Raw genomic sequence first — 19,473 nt, forward strand, 5'->3', positions numbered from 1 at the left:
TATATTGCATTCAATGTATTGGCATTTCCTCATCTACTCCTTTCCAACGATTCATAGAATTGGCAGTCGGCAGTCTAACACAACTCCATAGCAAAAGGTTTGAATGTCAAGGCACCACCTCCCTACAGAAAAGCTTATGCCATTGATGGCTACCTTCTTCAGTCTTGGTAGCACTTGAGCATCCCCAACCCCACCACAGGGTCATCAAAGAGGAGTGGAGTACGCAAACGGAGAGCATATCTTTGCAAGAGAAGGTACCCAAAGACTTCTGCAATGTCAATGTTGCCTTCAGCATGATGTTTCATTTAAGAACATAAAAAGAGGCTGCTGGATCAGGCCATTGGCCCATCTAGTCAAGCATCCTGTTCTTCCAGTGGCCAACCAGTGGCAGTGGTACAGTTGCCCCCTCCCCCCCCATCAAGTTAAACAATAGAAATACTTAACTAACTTACCAATCACATCAGTTCTGTCCCCCCCCCAAAAAAAAAGTCCTGCCCTCCCCTAACAAAAATCATGGCTATGCTCATGAAACTGGAGTAAAAAGTATACCTCAAACATGGCTGAAAATATATAAAATTATTTATTCAGTATAGTGAGCCTGAGCCTACAGAATCCCCTCCCAAATGAGATCGGAAAGGCACCTTTCTTGCTGAACCACAGGCAGACGGCTAAGACTTTCTTGTTCCAGCAGGCAATTAAGTCGGTGTTTGGTTTTATGATCATTTATTATTATTTTTATCCCATTTGTATGGATTATTCTCATCCACATCACTTAGAAAGGCAAATAATTAAGCAGTATATAAATGCCTTAAATACCAAAAGAGCACTTGTGGTTTCCAGGATCTGGTATTCAGAAGCAAGACTGCCTCTAACCATGGATTCAGCCCTTATGGATAACAGCTGGCAATAGCCTTCTCCTCTGTGGATTTGTCCAGTCCTTTTTGAAAGCCATCACTACTTCCTAGGGCAGCAGATTCCATAGCCCAGATGCTCTTGCATCAAGAGGTCTCTTAAAGTTGCTCATGGAAAACAAACCCTCTTTGCCCTATGTTGTCCAGATTCCACATGGGTGTGATATTTCTGTGCTTTTAATAATTGAACAGAGCTCCCCCCCCCCCCCAGTGCAGTATTAACTTAGGGCAGGCTATGCTGCTTTGACAAGTCCATAGAGCAGCATTTCTCAAACTGAGCCAGGAACCACTATTGGGCCTCAGGGACATAACCCCCTTGCCCCATCAGCAGTTGTGCTGTGGCCTAATGACAGCAGCAGCAGCACAATGCAGGCATCGTTCACAGACATGTGTACAACAGGAACGAGTTGAGAGCAAGACTTGAGAAGAAGAAAGGGAAAAGAGAGAGGGAAATAGAGAAAATGGGCAGGTGGGTGTTGGGGAAAGAAGAAGAAAGTGGCTGATGGACTGAAGGGCTGGTAAAGGAGACAATTTCAAAATAGGGATTAGGTATCAATAGAAAATGATTGCAGTAATTGCCAGATGGCTCAACAGAGCTCCACCTTGAATCTGTCACCATTTTTCAACAAGACCTGCCCCTGTGTCATCATTTTCTGAATGGCGAACCACCGTAACCTCAGTGGGTCCCGAGGAAACAAAATTTGAGAACCCCTGCCATCGAGTCACTCTTGCAAATCTTTGCCTGTTGTTGTTGTTGTTTAGTCGTTTAGTCGTGCCCGACTCTTCGTGACCCCATGGACCAGAGCAGGCCAGGCACGCCTGTCTTCCACTGCCTCCCGCAGTTTGGTCAAATTCATGCTGGTAGCTTCAAGAACACTGTCCAACCATCTCGTCCTCTGTTGTCCCCTTCTCCTTGTGCCCTCCATCTTTCCCAACATCAGGGTCTTTTCCAGGGAGTCTTCTCTTCTCATGAGGTGGCCAAAGTATTGGAGCCTCAGCTTCAGGATCTGTCCTTCCAGTGAGCACTCAGGGCTGATTTCCTTCAGAATGGATAGGTTTCATCTTCTTGCAGTCCATGGGACTCTCAAGAGTCTCATTCAACACCATAATTCAAAAGCATCAATTCTTCGGCGATCAGCCTTCTTTATGGTCCAGTTCTCACTTCCATACATCACTACTGGGAAAACCGTAGCTTTAACTATACGGATCTTTGTTGACAAGGTGATGTCTCTGCTTTTTAAGATGCTGTCTAGGTTTGTCATTGCTTTCCTCCCAGGCTAATTCTTTGCCTATTAGACTGCAATTTATATCCTATCAGAGGAATGGGGTCTTCAGGGCTCCAGGAAGCACAGAGGGTCAGTTAGAAGACTTACGTTTAATGAAACACTACTTCTCTCTCCCCCCCACCCCAATTTTTAATACATGAGGAATTGATTGGGAGACAAACACAGAGCAGTTAATAAGCCTTGCTGAGCAAATGAACACAGTCCACAGGGCATACCAGCCTTTCCAGGAAAAGTTTGCCTGCAGTTCTTCAGCTCTACAAAACATGCACATCTTTTCTCTAAGTGTGGCTATAAATTGACACATATTGGAAAATTCATGTGCGGCTGGAAGGCAAGGGAAGATGAAAAATGCATGGAAAATTAAGAAACCAAACAGTGGTTAAAAGAAGCCTGGAGTCTGCTCTGCAGGAAGTCACTGGAGGTGTTACAGAGATATACAGACAGGCAGATTTTCAGTCCAGTGCCAAAACAGACAATTTAATCTAGAGCTATGCAAAATTCCATACCCTGTTTGTGGGCAGATAAAGGGGAAAGGGCCATTTCACAGAGATGGACAAATCTGCCTATTTCTAGTCCATGTTGCTTCTGTGCATGTGTTACCCATAGCATCTCATTGTCACCTGAATCTGCATTCCTCCCCCCCCCCCCCGGCAGTTAATCTCAAGAATACATAGTTTAAATGCATATTTCCTCCCAAAATAGGTACCAAAATTTTCATTGCCTCTCAGATTATGCTGCTGAGAACTGCTTTGCAATATTATTATTTATTATATCTGTTGGCCACTTTTCTTACCAAGATCAATTACATTAGACATACAGGCGGCGGCCCCCACTTGCACAGGGTTTACATTCCAGACTCCCTCTTGCATAAGAGAACTCATGTAAAGTGGGCAGCACCCTCTACAAAACCTCCAAATGCCTATTTTCCCCTGCTCTCCAGCTCTCGCCCCAATCCAGACCAAACTATCCAAAGTTGAAGCTCTGGGACTGCCTGGAGGATGCACAGGAAATTGGGTGCTGCTACTGCACTGCTCCATGTGCCAGCTGTTAGATGGGAAGGCTGAGCAGCCTAAACAAAGCCCTGCTGCACCTCAGCTCTCTTCAGGGCTTCTTCTGCCCACAATGATGTCCTCTTCAGGCTCCGGGGAGGGTCTCCTTGCGAGTCGTGAGGTCTCTCCAGCTCTTTCCCTCCATTTCTGGGTATGATTCTCGTTATTTATTTCCCAGTGTCGTGCATAGAATGTACATAAGAGTGGGGGGGGGGTTGCCTGTACATTAAAACAATTAAAAGCAACACTAAAAATCTAAAAACACAGCGAAACAGGTAAAAGGTTAAAAAGAAACCACGCAACTAAGCATTCAGAGAAAAGTGATACCTGTTGGACAGCAAAGTTCAGATCCAAGAGGGCCATATGGATAAGCAGGAATATAAAGGAGGAAACGGACCCTGACAACAACATAGCATGGCTGAATACTGACCATCCTCCTCTTATTAGATTTTTATTACAATGTATGTATATTATTTTGAAATTTTAATAAATTGGGGTTTTTTTAATGAAAAGACATCAAACTGGTAATTATAGAATTTATTACTATTGTCTTTTTACTGCCAGAGAAAGGCACGTGTGGGATTCTCTGCCTAAGGTACGAAAATAACTAACCCAGCCTTGGGCATTGTACTTTGACTTGGGTGTGGGAATAGCATTTGCTGTTCTTTCACAGACCACAAAATATATTGAACTGACTGCATTTAATCCAGTACTGCCTTGGTCCTTTCACTGAATTCCACTGCCATGTTAAGGGTTTGCCACTATTCACTTTGTCCTTTTTTATATAATTAAAACATACTTGTTTACTTGATTGTACAAATATTTCAGTAAACTCCTTTCTGAAAGACGGTCATTTGGCTGGGGTTAAGAGTTCAGCACACACAGCATGAGTCAAGTGGAGAAATTATCCAACTATGAGAAGGTTTGTTGCGTTGTCGAGTTAATTTGCAGGTCCCTTTTGGAGGATCAATAAGTGCTAAAAGAAGGGTCTTTTTTTTAAAAAAAAGTGGATAGTTGCAAATAATTAGGACAATAGATTTTGCTCCCATGAGGTAAAATGGATGGATTCAGTATTCTGTGCCCAAAAAAAACACAAGTCACCTGAAATAAAATGAAGCAACGAGAAAATGACTTATCAAAATTATATGGAGTGTGATAGGCAGAAGTCACACTACTCCCATAACAACAAGTAGACCCTATAGGAAGCCTTGTCCAATGGAAATGACATCCCTCTCCTAATGTCTTTCATATAGGTGATTTGTACTGGTTAATGTCTCCAGAAACCTATACCTAAAGGTTTTTGTGAACAATTTGATTAGATTCCATCTATTAGAACTCAAAAGGCATGTTTTCCATTAGAAAACAGTACTCAAAACATGTTTCTGCCAAACCTGTTTCAAAGACACAAAGGAAGGCAGCTAGATTATAAACCAGCCAGGTTTCAAGTTTCTCAGACTGGCTTTGTTTTTCTCTAGACAGAATTAGTGCTGTGCTGAACCTTTCAAAAGGTCCCTCTCCTTCAGGTAGGGTTTGGGGCAAAATGAAGTTGCCAGCAAAGAGGCCAGGGCGGAGGAAGAACTTCATTGAACTTTCTGGTGAAGGAGGGAGAAGTTGGGATGACTTAGAATCATAGAATTGTAGAGTTGGAAGGGACCCCAAGTGGAATCTAGTCTAGTGCAATGCAGGAACGTCAACTGGATCATACATGACAGGTGTCCATCCAGCCTCTGCTTAATTAAAAACCTCCAATGAAGGAGAGTCCACAACCTCCCAGGGGAGTTTGTAATGTTGTATATTTTATTGTTTTAATATGTTGGTCACTGCTTGCTTTTTGGTCAAAAAAATTGGCAAATAAATAAATATAGCATTGCTATATAATACAAGGAAATAGAGTGGCATCACAGTGTCTCTTCCAGGGCAATAGGTGTGTCTGCTGCTGCTGCTGCTACAGGTAAAAGCCTTCTTCAGTAATAAACGTAAAGGTAAAGGGACCCCTGACCATTAGGTCCAGTCGTGGCCGACTCTGGCGTTGCGGCGCTCATCTCGCTTTATTGGCCGAGGGAGCCAGCGTACAGCTTCTGGGTTATGTGGCCAGCATGACTAAGCCGCTTCTGGCGAACCAGAGCAGCGCACGGAAACGCCGTTTACCTTTCCGCCGGAGCAGTATCTATTTATCTAATTGCACTTTGACGTGCTTTCGAACTGCTAGGTTGGCAGGAGCTGGGACCGAGCAACGGGAGCTCACCCCGTCGCAGGGATTCGAACCGCCGACCTTCTGATCGGCAAGTCCTAGGCTCTGTGGTTTAACCTACAGCGCCACCGGCATCCCTCTTCAGTAATAAACAGATCCTAATGCACCACGAGCCACATAGAACAACTTCAGTACTGTTCAGCTCTGCAACTTTGGGAGATACTAGCGTTCATTGGAACTAACATATTGGTAGCGCTGAGATGTGTCAGTCTGTGAAGACCAAAAAGAAAAAAAAGTAAATAGTTTAAGAAAAATGAGCCTGAAGAAGGGCCATTTTGGCATAAAAATCAAGGAATATCTCCCAAACCCTTGTGCCATGCAGGTTTCTCCTACCATTTCTGTCAATGAGTGTTTCTCCCTCCTGCTGTGTAATCTTCCCACCCTCTGTGTAAGCAGTGCTAATGATGAACATTATCCCATAGCAAAGCACATCCATCTACCCCCACATGCGTGAAGAAGCTAGCAATCGAGTACCTTGTTTATAAGTCACCTTTGATATTCTGCTTGTACTAAAAGCACGCAAGATCTGTGATGTTATAAAATACGCATAGGTTAATGGGGAAATCAGACACATGAGCTCTGCCAAATGCTTCATTAATGCTCATTCTTTCTCAGATCAGAATAAAGTCTAGCACAGAAATATTCACCCTTGTAATTTGATCGATTCCCCTCCCACCCTCATCCTGGTGGTCCTCACTATAATTGTTCTTCTTTTATCTGAAAGCCACCTTGAGTCCCTGTCAGAGAAAAATGTGGGGTATAAATACATTTTATTTATTTTTTACTATTATTATTATTATTATTATTATTATTATTATTACAACAAAAACAATTTGGCTGGCACTGGGAGCAAGCTCTGCTTTATCTGCAGTCTAAGGGGACTTATGTCACCAAGAAACCAACTCTGAGATAGCCATCATCTGTATAGTTCTCAGAACAAGGGACATTAATGCTGCAACCCCAAACGTACAAAGGAGTAAGCCCCACATGGTGTGATTGCTTCTGAGCTGTTAGCTGGGAGGTTGAAGAGCCTCAGCAAAGCCCCTGTGCACCTCCAAATCGTGAGGAGACCCTCTCCATAGAAGAGGTCCAGGGTGGGTCTCTTCATGAGCCGGAGATGCAGAGGCGCTTTGCGGAAGCTGGTCAGATCTCTCGCCACACTTCCGGGGGCCACCAGAGAGGTGCCGGAACACCATTCTGGAAAGTTCCAGCTGAAAAAGCCCCGGTTGTAAGTAAGCAAGGAGGCAGCCAGGCAGGTGAGGGCTGGTTGAGAGCAAACTGAGGTTTTTTGGGCAGCACCCCATTCATCCTAACAGGCCGGCCAGCGTTGATGTGACATATTCAAGTGTCGGCATTTCAGTGTTAGGAATTCACATAAGATTGTTTGGTCATTTTTCTATATTCTATTGACCACTGGCCCTCAACTTCTTCTTTGTAAATAAACATTTTCACAACTTATGCTACAGAAATACATGAAGTTTATTTAGTGCCTTGACTTTATTTATTCTTTTGCATCCATTGTTTGACCAGGGATTATATTCTCTAAATTTGGTTTTATCCTCTCTACCTGGTGATCCCAAGGACTAAAGGAGAATTTACAGAGATCAGTCCACTGTTTTAACGCAAACACTTCACCAGCTAGATTGCCACAGGCCAAAGGCAAGTTATTATAGAGGTGTCCTTGTGGAACTTTCATTTCCAGCACATTTGTCAATGTCCAGGCCTCAATATGTTTTTGGAAGTGATGCAAGATACATTTGCTGCCTTTTGCTTTGCAAAAGTACAAATTATATTTATGGGGAAACGCTAGAGTTGCCATAGTTTTTGAGCTATTTTTTAAGGAAAATCTCAAAGAAAAATTCAATACTGCCACACGCCTGGGCTTTTCCCAGACATTTTTAGCAATTTTTGGAAATTCTGCTCGGACGCTATTTCCGATGGACAAATCCCAGATATGTCCAGGATGTCCCGGACACATGACAGCCCTAGGAAACACTAAATATTTGGGTAGGGATACAAGCCACATAGGTATTTCAAGCATTACTGAAGTACTCAGTGACCAGGGAAGGCAGACTGACTTTTGTGAGAGGGAGGATGGAAAATGAAAGAGGATAGGGTGGGGGAGGGGGAGGGGGAGGGGAAATGGAATGGAATATTCTAGCATTTGGCTGGATTAATGGTTGGAACCCTGAACAGGAGCACTTCACTGTAACATTTTGTTGCAAGTCCCACTTGTTAAAACTCATTTCTGCTATATGATCAGTAGCTCTAAAAGAGGTAAGTGCATAAAAGGCTTGATAGATTCAGCCCTGTATTGATTTTGTGATATTGACACTGAAATACATACACACACACACACACACAATGCCTGTTGGGTCCGTCACTGTATTCTCTTTGGTGCCTGCTAAAAACATTCTTGTTTAGACAAGCCTATTCAGATGCTTGAGGCAGTTTTAATCTGCTTTAGTATTTTAACTTTTGTATGTTTTAAAGTTATGGTTGTGATTTTTTTCTTGATTCTGCTGTTTTAACATTTCTCAATTGCTTTGAGGTTTTCTACAATCAAGCAATGTATAAAAAGTTGATGAAATAAATAAATAAAAGATGCGAAAAGTGATGCAAATTTGTAACAGACCGTATGGAATACTTTCAATGATTTGATCGCTGGTAAATGAAAATATGTGGTCATGTTTGAAACGGGTAGTTGATGAAATGTTGGCTAATGAAATTGAACAAATATTCAAATAAAAGTTAAAAAATAAAGTTTCAAACATTTAGTTCACCTGCTGCTTGATTTATAAGGGGTGGATGGGATTGATTGCTCAAAAGGTTTTCAGTCAAAGCATTTAACAAATCAGCCAACTACTGTGCGCAATGAAAATGCCAGAGGAATAAGCATGGCGCTCTGCTTGGCATGGACGGTACTTTGAAGTATCTGCAAGGTAAACAAATAACCTTCCCCTCTTTGGCCCATCGGTGGGAGTCAGGAATGCAGCTTCATATCCAGTTTGTTTAAATATACAAAAGGTGAAGGGATGGAAAGCAATATTCCCCATGTGTCTCAAGGTGCTCTACCTGCCCTGTTGCCATGCCAACAGAGCAGTGCTAGATTACACTTTCTGAATATTATGTGGAATATGGCAGAAATTGTGTTAAGGGGAAATTATAGAAAATTGCTGTTTGCCAGATGAAAAATATTATTAGAAGGAATTTGTCTAAGAGACAGAGCAGAAAAAAATAATAATCTTAGAAATAAGAAAGCCCATGTCCTGTGGTGCAATCGGTTAGTGCTTCCAGCTGTTAACCAGAAGGTTGCTGGTTCAAACCCACCCAAGGATGACTGTGGGCAGGATGCTTGCATTGCAGGGGGTTGGACTAGATGACCCTTGGGGTTCCTTCCAACACTACAATTCTATGATTCCTGTCAGAGAAAGATAAAGCCCTATATGGCCTAGGACCCTCGTACCTACGGGACCGCCTCTCCTGGTATGTCGCACGGAGGACCTTACGGTCTTCAAACAAAAACACCTTGGAGGTCCCGGGCCACAGAGAGGTTAGGCTGGGCTCAACCAGAGCCAGGGCTTTTTCGGCTGTGGCCCCGATCTGGTGGAACGCTCTGTCACAAGAGACTAGGGCCCTGCGGGACTTGACATCTTTCCGCAGGGCCTGCAAGACAGAGCTGTTCCACCAGGCCTTTGGCCAAGGCACAGTCTGACCCCCTCCTTTGGCAACCCTCACAGAACTCTAGCCCAATGGTTGCCATTAATTTGATTCTGAATTGATTTTAGAATGTATTTCAATTAATTGATTGTGATTTTATGTAAATTGTGTTACTTTTACTGTTGTTAGCTGCTCTGAGCCCAGCTTCAGCTGGGGAGGGCAGGATCTAAATAAAATTGTATTATTATTATTATTATTATTATTATTATTATTATTATTATTATTATTACCTCACTGTACTAAGTGGCTTCTCTTAAAAAAAGGGAGGAGCTAATAGCCAGGAGAAAAATTCATTGCACTTCACATAAGAAGCTAACACAAAGATGGGGAACCTTTGTTCCTGTAGAAGATGGTTGAACAACAACTCCCATCGTCCATGACCTTTGACCATGTTAGTTGGGATTGATGGGAGATGAAGTCCAACAACATCCAGAGAGCCACCAGTTTCCCTGAGCTAAAGGAGCAGTCAAAGTAAGCTACTGCAGTTTGTCACTCATCACCAGCGTAAGAGCCAGTGTGGTGTAGTGGTTAGAATATTGGCTTAAGACCTGGGAGACCAGGGTTCAAGTCTTGCGCCTTGGGCCAGTCACTGTCTCTTAGCTTAACCTATCTCATAGAATTGTTGTAAAAATAAAAAAGGGAGAGGGGAGCTCCCTGGAGTAAGGGTGAGATAGAAATGTAAAAATGAATCAAAATATAACTAACATAACCCAGGGTCAGACTGCAACTGTTATGGGATATTATGAGTGGCTGGAAATGCTGAGAAAGTATGATGTGTGCATACACACACACACAGAGAGAGAGAGAGAGAGAGAGAGAGAGAGAGAGAGAGAGGTATTACTCAAAACACTCTTGAGATGGAACTGGACTTTCCTCTGGTTAATACCAAAATTCCAAGATGGTGGATCGAACAGGATATTCCTGGTAACCAGCCACATGCAACACTTTCAGTGGATTAAGGTGGGGCTGCCACCTGGGAAAACTTCCTCCACATCCAGGACAGCCACTGCATCTCTTCCCTGTGACTGGCAATGTGGTAGGTGAAGGGAGAAAGAGATGTGCTCAGTTTGTAGCCTTAAAATAATTCATAGGAACTCAACAGCAACAGTATCATTCATGCATTCATTCATTCATTCATTCATTCATTCATCTTCCCATTGTAGCCCACACTTCCTCCCTTGTACGAAAGTGAATTTTACATTCATTATCTGCTCACTCTTGACTCTGGCTCTGCTCACTCCTGGATTGCGGCCCTTGGGAAGTTGCCCAGAACAGAATGTGGCCCTTAGGCCAAAAAGGAGGGTTCACCACCGCAATTTAAGATCACAAATCCTACAGAGGAGATGAAACACCCTGATTATCCTGGTCAAGCCCTTCACCCATGCAGAGGGGTCTGGAGTCCTGCCTGGATGTAAACATGGATGACATGGAAGTATGCCTTTGTGCCCTGTTTGTGCACCGCCATGCTTCCCTGGCGGGACGCGGGTGGCGCTGTGGGTTAAACCACAGAGCTAGGACTTGCCGATCAGAAGGTTGGCAGTTCGGATCCCCGCGTTGGGGTGAGCTTCCATTGCTCGGTCCCTGCTCCTGCCAACCTAGCAGTTCAAAAGCACGTCAAAGTGCAAGTAGATAAATAGGTACTGCTCCGTCGGGAAGGTAAACGGCGTTTCCGTGCGCTGCTCTGGTTTGCCAGAAGCGGCTTAGTCATGCTGGCCACATGACCCGGAAGCTGTACACTCTTGGCCAATAAAGCGAGATGAGCGCCACAACCCCAGAGTCTGTCACAACTGGACCTAAATGGTCAGGGGTCCCTTTACCTTTACCTATGCTTCCCTGGCAGTTACCAAATACTGAAAGAAGCCACCACCCATGTTTCTGTCACATCAGTCAGTAGCAAAGGGTGCAAGCACAACCCATGGCCTTTTATTGTAGCAATAAAGTCTTGTGCATTTTGCTTACTCATGGGCTCATCAGGTTGAGCTTCAGAAAATGCTGAGGAGCAGGAGGCAGGAGGGACAGCAACCAGGCCATTCAAACCATTGCTTCCTGTGTTGTCCATCTGCTGCTCTTCCAAAGTGAGCAGGAGATGGAGGGGGAGAGCAAAGATGCAGATAATTGCTTACTTGTGCACATTTATTCCTTTAAAATAGCATGCAAATTTTAAATTGCCCAGTGCATGTGTATTTGATGGGTCTGCGTGCGAGCGCCGAGTTTGAGGAGCAAATGGCTCCCTCCTACTGCTGACTTCTGTAGGTCCAGTTAATTTAAATGTTAATATCACGTGATTAGTTCCCCTGCTGCGTGTTAAGATATTCATGAGAAAGATCTAAATAGGTTGCAATTCCCTCCCCAATCACACCCACCCTCCCTCACCCACTCAGGCCTTTGATTGCTTAGCTAGGATTGCTGGATGAAAGTGTGAGCAATTTACTAAGCAAAGATTTCTTTGGAAGTCACTGGCAGCACAGCTCTTTTCTTCCCTGTCCCATCCCCACCCACCCTATTTCACACTTCTGCAGCAATGCCCACAGACAGCCATTTATGATTTATATGGTTCTGAAGACTACAAGGGAAATGTTTCAAAAACAGGATGCTAGTAACCCAAGGCGATCCTTCAGAACCAGACCTGAGCCGATGTACACAAGACTGGCTAGGGTTGCCATCATTCAAAAAGTAAAATTCCTGACACCTGCAAAGTTGTTGTTGATATTTTTTTTAGGGAACTACCAAAATTGTTGAAATCAAGGAGGGGGCCAGGCCCCCTCAAAATTCCATGGCTGCCGTGTGTGTGTGTCATGCTGATGTTTGGAAAGCGATGGGGAAATGCCCTGAAAAGTATGAGGTGAACAAACAATTAATGGGAAGATGTGTTAACAAATCAGGATGCAAGCTAACCAGAATGAATGTGGGATAAATGCTCATTGTCATATAACCACCCAGAAAACAATTGGAACGATTGGTGAACAAAGACTAGGCATGGTCTAACCACTACATAAGCTTTGTGCAAGCAAATCAGGAAAGAAACACTGAATAAACAAGTCAACTGGAGGAGCCCTGTGTGCACACAGTATTATTAGTACTTCCTAGAGTGACATTGTTTGGCAACTTCCAGAAGGGAGGCCATGTACCCTTTTCCTCTGAAGCCATTCCTTTACATTTCCTCCACTGCTGTGATATATATATGCTTCAGGATTACATTTCAAGTATCCGATGAAGTAGACTGCATTCACAAAAGCTAATGTCAAAGCTAATGTTAGTCTTTTAAGGTGCCGCAGGGATTCCTGTTATTTTCCAGCAAAGCTATGGGAAATATTAGTATAAATGAACTGTAAGTTGTTCATGTCACATATGGTTATATATTTATTTTTTAAATGTATACCCTATTCTCCGAGGAACACAAGCCGGCGAAAAAGTCACAGTCCCAAAACAATATTTCAAATTAAAACAGCCCCCATGTTAATCCCAACCATGAAAGCCACAAGAAGAAACAGCATAGTAATAATTCTAATGCAGCTCAGCACCAGACAGAAAAACAGACTTTTTTTAAAAGCCACCTCTTTACCAGCTGCCTAGAACCATAACGTGATTGAGCATGGTGCACCTTGCTTGGCAAGATATCTGCAGGTGGGCAGTAATTCAGAAAATACCCTAACCCTGGTTGTGTGATGAGATGAAGAGAACTGGAACGAGGTCAGGGATGCTGATTGGAGCATGCAAGGAGGAACACATAGAAGAAGGCAGCCCTTAGGCTATCCAGGACTGAAGCCATTAAGACTACCACCCATGCCTGAATGATGGTTTATGCTTCCAACAATGCCATTGCTCCAAGAATTAAAAGATAGAAGTAATCAAACTCCTAAAGTCATCAGCCACAAGAGGTCACTGTAGACATGTTTAAAAAGTCAGTCAATATGTGCTACACTTATGGCAGCTTGCTAAATTCTGAACTTTAAGGGGAGACTTTTCATTGCGACAGGCTTTATCACAGTTCAAGGACCCGTTCCAGACAGGCAAAAAACATTCAAGGAAGGTGCTAAGGATGGCCAAAGATGGGTGTGGCTGGGAGAGAATCCCAAGGGCGAGACAGAGAGGCTTTGAGGGCTACATTTGACCCCGGAGCTGAGGTTCTCCAGACCATCTGATTAAAATCTGCCATAACCGAATTATGGTGAATCTATGCTGCTTCGTGTCCCATTTTCTTTTTTCCTCGTTAATTCCATCTCCCCTTGCCCCGCATTGCAAAGCCATGCCCTAGTTGCTTGTGTCAGTATTCCTGCATGTAGAGAGCTCAATTAGCAATTTCCAACTACATGGAGGGTGCCAGCAGTAGACCAATTATTTCCATCATAATGGGTCACAAGAACCTTAGAGTGTGGGTGTCAACGACTCAGAAGTGGCAGTGTAGCACACAGTGCTAATGAACGGGTGACTTCTACTGGGAACTGACAGACGAAAAGAAACACCAGCCTTTTTTCTTTTTCTGTCTATCCATATTAAAAGCATTTTGAACCACTGCATTAACCACCAGCTCATCACTGAAGAGAACAACCCCACAAACAGCAACCTTTTCCTGACCAAGCAGAAGGTAACTTGCTAAAAAATTCATTTGAAGGAATAGAGCTTTGCAGCAGTTCTAATAAGAAGGCTGGATTAAGCTGCAGAGCAATGAGTCTGGATCCCTGACTGGGAGCGAAACCAACTCTTTTATCTGAACATTTTCTCCCCTGATCAACAAAATGCTGAGCTCAGCAATTAAGAAGCTCCAAGGTTGGGGAGGGAGGTGGTAGATGTAGCTCTCCTTTCCCTCTGTGCCTCAAGGCTGGAAGCACAGAAATTATTTGGCCTCAGGCCAGTTGCCAGCATCTGTTTACAACATGACAAAAGCCCTTGACAATGCTGTCAAAGAGCAAACTTTAGCCTCGAAGGACACAGCCCCAAGAGAAGTGAGTTTGTTCCTATGAAAAGAAAGCTAAGTAAGATTGCAGCCTGGAAACCATGCCTGTCTTTTTAAAGTCTAGCTACAATTCCCTGTGCATTTAACAAATGTCAGTTCCTAGGATTATTTAAGGTGAGTGCCTTAAATGTGCACTAAATGTATGGTGTAGATGTCTGCCCCGTCAAAGGCATAGGTTGCCATACATCCGGACCTAGCCAGGATTCGGCCATCGTAAAGAAGTGCCTGGGCGGGAAAGGCTGCAATGTGGATCTTGGCCAATTTCCTTTTGAAAAGCTCAACAGCTTTGGGCAAAAATCTCAACAACTTTTGTGTCCAGATTTTCACTTTTTGAAATATGGCAACTCTAGCATAGAAACTTTTGCCAGGTTGGAAAATATAACAGGTAGTGGAAAGTGGGGGGGGGGGAGTTTTCTTTTTACCCACAAGCACAAGTGGCCATTTCCCTCCTATTTTCCCCTAGATGAAGTTCCTGGACCATTATACTCATGGGTCTTAGAATCCCAAAGACGGAATGGTCATTATCATCCTGCTCTCCAAGCTTCAAACCCACAACAATCTCCCGCCAGGCCCCAGGGTCTGGGATGCACATAAACCCTGGTCATCCTTCTTTACTGAACATTTGTGATTCTTTTGTGCTCTTTATGCTATTGAGGTAGCCACATGCAATCCTGCCTTCAATGCTTTATGCACTTGAAAAAGGTTTGGGCGGTCACACTGCTTCACTTCCAGTCAGTGCATATCCCATAACTTCCTGCAGACTTTATATACCACAAATGTTCTGGTTTATTTTTGTCCTGCTTTTGTTGTGTTATCGCCCCTCCAGACAGCAATAATGTGCTGCTCGATGAACAAAGCAAAGCAAAATAAGTCCACCACTAATGCACTATTATTTGTGTTAATAACATATTGCAAAAGACATCCACAATAAGACATTAGTCTGGAGGGGGCCTGGGGCACACCAAGGGAGTAATCCACACTATGTCTCCACACTTGCTGGGAATTTTTTGAAGCCAAGCAATTCTCCAGCCAAGCTGTTGCATAAATCTCTCTCCCCTCTTCTTCCCTGCCTATGTATTTGCAATCAGACCTTAAACTTGGAGAAACTGAAGATGCAGCCAGCCAAGAAACTGTGGAAAAGGTCCCATTGGAACTTCTGCCTAAAGTTTGCAAAATGCTTTTTCTGAAGTTCAACTGGCTCTTCTACCTTGCTAGCCCATCTCCACCCCCCACCCATCACCTTTTCTTTGGCTAACTTGCCTCTTTTGTTTTATTGGAGTATTTTTTGTGGTTTGTTTATTTTCTTAGATTTATATCCTTCCATTCTTCCACCATGGAACCTAAGGCAGTGTGCATCTGGTTCCTAGGCAGTCTAGGACTGTGTCTCTTTGGTAGAGCATATGCTTTGCATGGAAAATGTCCCTGGTTCAATCCCCAATGTTTCCAAGTAGCAGAGGCATAGCATGGGGGGGGGTGCCTTGGTCCCAGGTGAAATTTTGAGAGGGGGCACAAACAGGCACCCCCACAGCAGGCTCCTTCATCGGAGCCTGGCTCTGTGCCAGAAGGAGCTGTGCTGTGGCTGTGGCACTTGTGCCTGGCACAGCTCCACTTCTAACCCAGTGGCGGAGAGCAACCCTTCTTGGCCGTGGCAAGGCATGCCCAGCCGCAGCAGCTCTGTCACCAGGACAGGTGTGACACCATGACGGAGAGCAGGAGAGTTGGCAGAAATGCTGCCACCCACCCTCCTTGGCTGCAAGGCACCTTGTGGCCGGTTGCAGTAACTCCAAAGCGTGGTCACATAAGACACGGCAGTGGAGAGCATCCCACCTCAGCCATGGCGAGGTGCACCCGGTCACAACAGCTCCACCTCCACTGCCAGGTGAGGCCTGGCCCAGCAGCAGAGAGCAGAGGGAGAGGGAGTGGCAAAGCTGCCAGCTGCTCTCCTCGGCTGTGCCCCGGCCGTAGCAACTCCACTGCCAGGTCAGGCCTGACTCGGCAGCAGACAGCAGGAGGAGAGTGGGCAGCAGCTTCTCTGCCCCTTTCCTACGCTGAACTGTGGCATGCAGGAGGGCGGCCTCTGGGCCCTGTTTCCCTTTGGGTCGCGCCCCACACATCTGCCCCAGGCAGCGTGGGCATATGCTCCACCACTGCCAGGTAGGGCTCGGAAATATCCCATCTGGAAACCTGGAGAGCTGCTGCGCATCAGTGTAAACTGAATTAGACAAACCAATGGTCTGACTCTGTTCCTACTGTATGTCCCTCCCATCCAGGTACTGACCAGACTCCAGCCTGCTTAGTTTCAGCAAGGTAGGACCCTCACAGTCCATATCATACACAACTTTTCCATTCTGGGGTCTGCGGTTTTGTTTTTATGCTGTACCTCATCCTGGTATATGTACAGATGACGAGCAGGTTAGAAATATATTTAAGGAAAAAAAAATGGCATAAATCCTATTCAGGTCAGGAATTCCTGTTGTTGTTGTTGTTGTTTAGTCGTGTCCGACTCTTTGTGACCCCATGGACCAGAGCACACCAGGCACTCCTGTCTTCCACTGCCTCCCACAGTTTGGTCAGGCTCATGTTTGTAGCTTCGAGAACGCTTCGAGAACAGCCTCGAGATACCCTTCATGGATCACTGCCTTGCCGTGGCGAAGGGGCTTGAATAACTCAGAGAAGCAATGAGCTATGCCGTGCAAGGCCACCTAAGATGGACAGGTCATAGTGGAGAGTTTTGACCAAACGTGATCCACCTGGAGCAGGAACCGGCAAGCCACTCCAGTATCCCTGCCAAGAAAACTCCATGGACAAAGGCAACAGGAATTCCTACACACGATTTAATCCTTTTATGGTTTGGTTTGCAGTGATTTTCCAAAACTGACCTCTGCTTTTCTAACTCTTCTTAGCCTGATGGGTGCAAGGCCTACTCAACCCACAGTTTGGAACCTAAGAGTTTGGCTGTTTTGCCTTCCTGGGAGGATGAGCCATCTATTAGGCAAGCAGAAGTAGTCAAGCTGGCAGGAGATTCTCTCCCATTTGTGGTTGCATTTTTAAGACAATGGAATGATTCAAGCCAGAACTTGGCAGATGTGAGCGAGTGTTTGTAAAAAAAAAAAAAAAAAAATCCTCCTGAAGAGAGGGGGCTGAGCCCTACAGCTATTTCCCTTCCTCCCAGCAGGGAAGAGAAATACAGTCTAAGAAGAAGCTTGAAAGAAAACTTCTGTATATTCTGAAAGACCTGATGCAAACAATTTGTCAATAAGCTGAGGCAGAAGAGTCATTCTTGGTGGCTACAAGCAATCATTTGCCTACCATGCAAGATACCATGGTGTGCTTTTGACTATAGGTAATGCTGACCGTCTAGCAAATGGCCACATGGTGAGGAAAATGTTAACACATTTCCTTCAAATGTCAGGGACGCGGGTGGCGCTGCGGGTTAAACCACAGAGCCTAGGACTTGCCGATCAGAAGGTCAGCAGTTCGAATCCCCGCGACGGGGTGAGCTCCCATTGTTCGGTCCCTGCTCCTGCCAACCTAGCAGTTTGAAAGCACATCAAAGTGCAAGTAGATAAAAAGGTACCGCTCCGGCAGAAAGGTAAACGGCATTTCCGTGCGCTGCTCTGGTTCGCCAGAAGCGGCTTAGTCATGCTGGCCACATGACCCAGAAGCTGTACGCTGGCTCCCTTCGCCAATAAAACTAGATGAGCGCCGCAACCCCAGAGTCGGTCATGACTGGACCTAATGGTCAGGGGTCCCTTTACCTTTACCTTTAATGCTGACTGTCTGTAGCAAATGGCCACATGGTGAGGAAAATGTTAACACATTTCTTTCAAGTGCAGGAAAATTCCTCCTCCCAATGGTCAGTTGTATGAACACTGTACTTAAGAACCAAACCAGATGTGGCATGGGCAATCCATGCTTTGGATTTTGTGTAGTTTTCTTTTACTAATTTGCAGTCTGATATGGCTACATTGAAGATCATGGAAGAAAGAAAAGGTTCAACTACAATTTCCAGAATTATTTGGAGAGGTGTCATGTGCTTTAAATGTATGGTACACACACAAACATAGTCAGTGTCCACAGGATGGGCAAGCTGGAGCACTCAACAAGGCCTCAGCCAACAGCCAATAGCATCCAGAGGTCACATGAAGTCCATGAAGACACCTTGCTTTCAACCTGGATTCGCCCCAGGTGAAGTGGAAGCATGCCCGGTGAGAACTCTGGAATGCCCTCTTACCCCCACCCCCACATCCCCCACTCTGTCTAGGCCAGGGGTGTCCAAACCTTTTTCAAAGAGGGCCAGATTTGATGAAGTGAACATACATGAGGGCCGACCAACATTCTTGACCTTTTTTTAGAATTGAAGTTATTGATCTTTTTTTTAGGATTTTAACCCAGAAAATAAATGGACTTTAGACATGCCTGGCCTAGGCCATAGCCAAAGCTGTCAACTTTCCCCTGTTCTTGCGAGGAATCCTATTCGGAATAAGGGAAACGTTGACAGCTACGGCCATAGCACAGGACACAATCATTGTTAGGTGTAATTGTTGAATTGCACACTGACATGGATAATGCCTGCATGTGTAATGCTGAAGGGTTTAACATTGGAAAATTCCATTGTGGTATACTAAAGCTACAAAAGAGCTTTCTGGGTTTCTAGCTGGGTCGACGTTCTCTCCTCTTTCACGTGAGTGTTCAACCTTAGGTCACATGATTAAAGTATTCAATTGCAAATTTTGAAGGGAGTTGTCTTTGTCTTTTGTTCCCAGGCACAGTGAGAGAAAGATGTGCTAATAATGCCTCTCCAGGAGAAACAGCCTCAGGCTGGAATGTAGGCTGTACGTGAAGAGAGAGAGAAAACATGGCAGCTAGGTCTGTTTCGAGTTATATAATATTTCAGAGAAGATGTGGAGCCTACGCTATGTCTTATGGAGCTATTTGGATGTATCATTGATTTGTTCTTGTACCAGTTATGAAGTTCTTGTTAGTAAAGCTTTGAATCATGTTTACGGGCCTGGACCATTTTTATTCCCAAAGGAGTCAGCATTTATGCATCCAATTGCTTCAGGCAGCGCAATATTAATATCTGCAATAATCACACCCTACAAGAGAGTTTTAAGAGGTTTCCTTGTTAAAGGACATATGGAAACCACATAACTAGCATTAGGGACACGTGGCTTAAAACACATTTTCTCAATACTTATCAGAGCTGGTTTGTGGGGAAATGCATCAGAATGCAGTATTTCAGAAGAAATGACAGGATAGATGTGGATTGTGGCAAATGTTGGAGATGTAGTGCTTCCCA

At 44.5% G+C, this 19,473-nt stretch overlaps 1 long non-coding RNA gene across 1 annotated transcript; it reads right to left on the reverse strand.

Moving 5' to 3' along the window:
• Positions 1 to 6,839: 6,839 nt before the first annotated feature.
• On the reverse strand, positions 6,840 to 19,262 carry LOC310680521. The gene is made up of 7 exons (XR_014512821.1): positions 18,677 to 19,262; positions 17,949 to 18,595; positions 16,999 to 17,528; positions 16,208 to 16,641; positions 11,041 to 16,158; positions 9,448 to 10,688; positions 6,840 to 8,939 (listed from the first exon to the last, which is right to left on the reverse strand). It is a non-coding gene; the product is annotated as an uncharacterized lncRNA (long non-coding RNA).
• Between the last annotated feature and the right edge of the window lie 211 nt (positions 19,263 to 19,473).

Source organism: Podarcis tiliguerta, assembly GCF_965153285.1.
Source record: "Podarcis tiliguerta genome assembly, chromosome: 6".
Taxonomy (NCBI): Eukaryota; Metazoa; Chordata; class Lepidosauria; order Squamata; family Lacertidae; genus Podarcis; species Podarcis tiliguerta.